We start from the raw sequence: 6,412 nt of genomic DNA, 5'->3' as shown, positions 1-6,412 counted from the left end.
TCAGCTGCCTGAAAAATGCACTGGGGCTTTATTTTGCATTCAAGACAAACGATGTCTCTTTTGTTTTGCATTTAAAATAGGAATGTTGCATCAATAACCCCAGACTAACCTCACCCAGTACCTGCAAGGAGAGAGGGGAAGGCCAGCATAATTGAGTATGTGGCTTCACCTCTAAACAAGGCACAAGGGCAAATGTAGTTTTACCCTTGTGAGGAGTTTCTGGAAGGAGATGGTATTTTTTTCCTTATGCGTGACTGCATTCCTTGGTTGAATTCTGTGGCTTCATGATGCGGGCCAACAATTTAGAAAGTGATCTTAAAGCCATGGTAACAGTGGAGAAGCTGTCAAGAGCCACAGAGAATCTTGACCTGGTATACAGTAAGACTGAGGGTGTTTCAACTGCATGGCATCTGGTTACAGATCATCTCTTTACATCCTGTGACAGCACTGTCTGCTAAGAAAAATAGCTTGGTATCTCCTTCCAGCAAGTGAGAACCAGGGGCCCAGAGAGGTGAAGAGACTGGCTTGCAGTTCACACAGCACATGTTGAGGGTCGTGGGGAAGGGGCTCTCTGAATTAGCACTGAGGTCATGTTGCTGGAGCCTCCACACCTCCGCTCCACTTTGCCTGGTGTATAAAGTAGTAGGCTTCCCTTTACCGTTATTTGCTTGGGGGTGTGTTTTTCACTCTTAAACTCAATGACCTTGAATCTCTAGAGCGTCCTGGATAAAACCTGATAAAAAGTGGGATCAAAGGGTGGTGATTGGGAGATATGGTGGATAGATTTTGGCTTTATGATCAGGGAGATTTGGGTTGCCTCTTGTACAACCTTTGGTAAGATATGTAACTTCTCTGATCTTGGCACTTTCATCATTTAAATGGAAACAATAAATGCGTATCTCAGAAGAAACAGAATTATATACATTAAATATACAGTAGTCAATCAATTCCATACTGTGATTTTCTTCAATGGCTTAATCCAAGGGACTTGGATGATGACAAAATTATAATCACCACAAAGGCAACTTTTGGGGTGTTATTGGATGCTCACATCCTATCTCATGGGTGGCTGTTTCTTTCCACCTCAGCTGAGGCATAAAAAAAGAATTTCACAATGGGGGAGACTGTTGGTGATCCTTGTTTAACCCAGCTTCAGTTTGTGTATGGGCTCATTGAAGGTCAGAGATAGGAAGGGAAACACAGAATATAAGTGAGGGGAGAAAGAAGGAGGAGGCAGATGTATGGGACAAGGTCCAGTTCTGCAGGGCACAGTGCATAGGTTGGTTCTGCACAGGAGCACTGGGATGAGGGGTGGACAGCACCTACCTCTTCGATGGCTGTGAGTGCCTGGATGATGCGTGTCTTGTTAATTGGCACAAACGTGCCACATGAGCTGGCACAGCCCTGCAGAGTACCCTTCCTAGAGTCAGAAAACTTGGGTTGGGGGGGTCTATGCTCTGCTGGAGTGATAATATCCCCTCTTTGGGACTCAGTTTTCTTTTTTTGTAAAGTAGAGTGTGGTTTCCTCACAGTTCACAGGGCTGTTAGAGAATCAAATGAGTTACTGGATAGAAAAGATGCATGGCACATGGTAAAATGCTCAGGATGTCTACAGCCAGCCTTGGAGCCTTCTCTTCCTTTGGACTTCATTCTATCTTCCTTGAAACCTAACCAGCTTAAGCTCTTGTCCTGACCTGACTCAGTGATTCTGAAGTTGCCTTGCTTACATCTGATATCTTAGTATTCAAGTCTGTGCTTCCCACGTTTGGTGATTCCATTATTGAGGACTCTTTGGTTGCAAGTGACAGAAAACCAACTCAAGTTGACCTGAGTCAGGGGGAAATGGGAAAACACCCATTTATTCACAAACTGAGAATTTTGAGGTTCATGCTGGTTTAATTTCCATCCCTCAGCTTTACTTTCACCTTTTAAACTTCATTCTCAAGCAGGCTGTCACCGCTTTAGGTGGCCAAGACATGTGCACGGTAGACTTGGGCTTGTGTTCTATCAGCTTGGCAACCTGTTTGGGAAGAAGAGAACCTCTTTTCCCAATAATTCAAGCAAAAGTGCCAGGATTGAATCTCATTGGGCCAGTATAGGTATTGCCTGTCTTTTGAAAGTTTGCATTACGCTACTTTACTTTTTATAAAACACCGAAAGAAATCCAAAGAAGAGTTTTGCTTTTATGAGAAAAGGCAAAAAGTGAAAATAGTGTTCAGCATTTGTTTTGCAGTAAGCTATTATAGAGACCGCACACATCCCAAGCAGCAAGAGCTGCACCACCAAGTTCCTTTCCAGGGAACTACACTCAGCCTCCAGTCACCATGGCTTTGAACTGTATCTATGAGCATCTGTGCTTTATCTCAGTTTATTTTGTGCATCTGTTAGCAAGACACGTCCTAAGGTTTCAGAGAAACCTATGGGACTTTTTTTGGGGGGGCATGGGAAGCTTCAAAAAGTTTTCCATATAAATTAATGGTAATTGGTTCTTGGCTTTACATCATTTCAGCTTTTGAAAGGTTTCATAGGAACATTCCACTTTTGGACAGTGGGGGAACCCGTACTGGTCACCTGTCTTGTCTGAACTAATCACTGTGGCCAGGAAAATGGAATATGCTTTTTGACTAGAGATGAGTGATATTTACCCCTCTGGAGCAGATTTAGGGTCATCTGCCCCTATACCACACGTACTGAGTAGTGTGTGTGTGAGAGAGAGAGACAGAATGACAGAGGAAGACAGAAAAAAATTCTTCTAAGGCTAGAAATTTCCTTAAAATACAAATGTCTTAAGTTTTAACGACCTGTAAGTCTCCAAAGGAAAATAAACTTATTGACTAGGTAAACCAATCAGAAGATAAAGGACCATCAAGCGTCTAATGAGGTTTTCTTCTCACAGATCGGCTTCACTCCTGCCATACTTAGAGCTCACTCCAGCACTTGTCTTTCTTCTTCCTCCTTTTATTTTGTTTAGAATTTTTTTTTAAATTTAATGTTTATTTATTTTGAGAGAGAGAGGGCAGACAGAGAGGGAGACACAGAATCCAAAACAGGCTCCAGGCTCTGAGCTGTTGGCACATAGACTGATGCAGGTTTTGAATCCAGGAACCGTGAGATCATGGCTTGAGCATAAGTTGGGTGCTTAACTGACTGAACCACCCAGGCACCCTCTTCTTCCTCCTTTTAAATTGCTCTCTTCCTGCTTCTTTGATCTCTCTCCGCCTCTCTCGATGTTCCTTCTCCTAAGGCTCCTGGGAGAAAGACTGCTACAGCAGGTACCCCAGCTCACTTGGTTCCCCACAGGGCTTCTCCCTCTCTCTGGGGGAGACGAAGACCCCCATGAAAATCTCTGATGTCAGTCTGAGGAACAGTTTCCTGGCTTTCACCCACCCTCTCTCTGAGACTCTGACACTCCCTTTCTAACCCAGGGTCTTCCTGACCTCAACCTTAGAAACCTTTTCTTTGTTCATCACTTTCTCCCCAGTTACTATCTGAATAGTCTGTTCCCCTTGCAGAAAAAGTTTTCAAAGCAGTTATTCATAACTGCCATCATTTCTTTCCTACCTCCTATTCTTTCTTCAACCCATGAGTGCTCAAAATTCCACCCCTACCGTTCTATGGAAACAAGTCTTGTCATGTTTTCTAAGCCAATGTTTCCCTCCTCATGACACCTAACCCAGCCTCTCTTTAAAATGCCATTGATGATTAGAGAGATACAGTTGACTTCTCTATCCTAGAGCACTTGGCTCCCTGGTGTGCCTTTGACCTTGCTTGCTATTTCCCCTTAGTCTATCTGGCTGGTGCTTTGCATTGGAAGACTCCAGAGATCAGGTCTTGACTGTCTTCTCTATGTAAATACATCTCCCTAGATGCTCTTATTAACAACTATATGCTATGGCTCCCAAATCTCTGTCTTAAACCTAGAATTCTCCCAATGTAATTCACGTTTGTATTTCTGAACACTTTATTTATATCTCTACATGAATGTCTAACAGCCATTCCCTGACTTACTTCTTCTGAGTCATCTCACATTAGTAAAGGCCATGGACATTCACCAACTTAATCCAGGCTCAAATCTGGATATCATTCAAAATTCTGCCTCCCCCCCCCCCCCCGTTTTTGACAACCCCATGCACCAGCACACTGTAACAAATAACTTAAAAATGTGGAAGTGGCTTTGGAATTAAGTACTGGACAGAACCTGGAGAATTGTTAGGGTTTTCTTTTTCTGCATGTGGGTTTTTTCCCCCTAATTTTGTTGTTGTGGTAAAATATGCATCACATAAAATTTCCCATCTTAATATTTTGTAAGTGTACAATTCAGTGTTATTAAATACATTCATGTTGTGGAATCATCTCCAACATCCATTTTGTAAAATGGAAACTCTGTACCCATTAAACAATAACTCCCCATTCCTCTTCCTCAACTCCCAGCCCCTGGAAGCCACCATTCTACCTATGTCAGTGACCTTGATGATTCTAACTACCTCAGATAAATGGAATCATATAGTATTTGCATTTTTTTGTGACTGGCTTGTTTCTCTTAGCATAACATCCTCAAAGTTCATCCATGTTGTAGCATGTATCAGAATTTCCTTCCTTTTTAAGATTGAATAATATTTCATTGTGTGTATATATCACATTTTGTTTATCCATTCATTAGTCAATGGACACCTGGGTTGCTTCCATGTTTTAGCTATTGTGAATAATGCTGCTATAAACATGGGTATACAATATCTCTTTGAGACTTAGCTTTCAATTCTTTTGGGAATATACCTAGAAGTAGAATTGCTGGATCATACAGTAATTCTATTTTTATTTTTTTGAAGAACTGCCAAACTGTTTTCCACAGCAACTGCAATATTTTACATTTCTACCAACAGTGCACAAGGGTTCAGATTTGTCTACATCCTCACCAACATTTTTTTTATAAAAACCACCCTATTGTGAGGTGTATCTCACTGTAGTTTTGATCTGTATCTCACTGATTAGTGATGTTGAACATCTTTTGTGTGCTTATTGGCCATTTGTGTATGTTTTCTGGAGAAATGTCTCTTTAAATCCTTTGCTCATTTTTTAGTTATTTTGTTGTTGTTGCTTTTAGGGATCTTTTATATGTTTTGGATATTACTCCTTAATCAGGTATATTATCTGCAAGTATTTTTTCTCATCCTGTGGGCTACCTTTTTACTCTGTTGATAATGTCTTTTGTGCACAAAATTTTAAATTTTTCATGAAGTCCAATTTGTCTATTTTCTCTTTTGTTTTCTGTGCCTTTGGTATCAATCCAAGAAGTAATCACCAAATCCAATGTCATGAAGCTTTTTTCCATGTTTTCTTTTAAGAGTTTTATTTTAGGTCTTACATCCATTTTGAGATAATTTTTGTATATAGTGTTAGATAAGGGCCCAACTTCATTATTTTGCATGTGGATATCCATTTTTCCCAGCACCATCTGTTGAAAAGAACTTTTTTTCCCCTTGATTTAATGATTTTGGCATTCTTGTGAAAAACACTTGGTCATATATGCAAGGATCTCTTTCTGAGTTCTCTATTCTATTCTATTGATTCTATTGGTCTGTATGTCCTTTTTAATGCTCGTACACTCTTTTGATTACTGTAGCAGTGTAGTTAAGTTCTGAAATCAGCAAGTGTGAGTCCTCCAGCTTTGTTCTTCCTTTTTCAAGATTGTTTTCACTCTCTGGAGTCCTTTGAGATTTCATATGAATTTTGGGGTGGGTTTTTGTATTTCTGCAAAAAAAAAAAGAGTCATTTGGATTTTAATAGGGATTATACTGAAGCTGTAGATCACTTTGAGTACTATTGACAATTTAATAATATTAAATCTTCAATCCATGAACATGGGATGTGTTTCCATTTATTTATTTCTTCTTATTTTTTTAAACGAAGCGTAATTGACATACAATGTTAGATTAATTTCAGGTGTACAGCAGAGTGATTCAAACTTTGTATATATTGCAAAAGGATCACCTCAATGAGCCTAGTTACCTCTAACACTATACATAGTTAATACAATATTATTTTTAAAAATTTTTTAAATGTTTATTTATTTTTGAGAGAGAGACAGAGTGTGAATGGGGGAGGGGCAGAGATAGAGGGAGACAGGGAATCTGAAGCAGGCTCCATGCACTTAGCTGTCAGCACAGAGCCCAAAGCAGGGCTTGAACCCACAAACTGTGAGATCATGACCTGAGCTGAAGTCAGACGTTCAACCAACTGAACCACTCAGGTACCCCCAATATTATTGACTATATTCCCTATGCTGTACATTATATCTCCATGACTTCTTTATGTTATAAGTGAACGTTTATATTTCTTGATCCCCTTCACCCATATCACCCCTTTCAACCTCCCTTCCCTCTGGTAACCACCAATCTGTTCTCTGTATCTATGA

The sequence above is a fragment of the Panthera leo genome, chromosome E2 (assembly GCF_018350215.1).
Source record: "Panthera leo isolate Ple1 chromosome E2, P.leo_Ple1_pat1.1, whole genome shotgun sequence".
Taxonomy (NCBI): domain Eukaryota; kingdom Metazoa; phylum Chordata; class Mammalia; order Carnivora; family Felidae; genus Panthera; species Panthera leo.
This window is presented reverse-complemented; position numbering follows the sequence as displayed.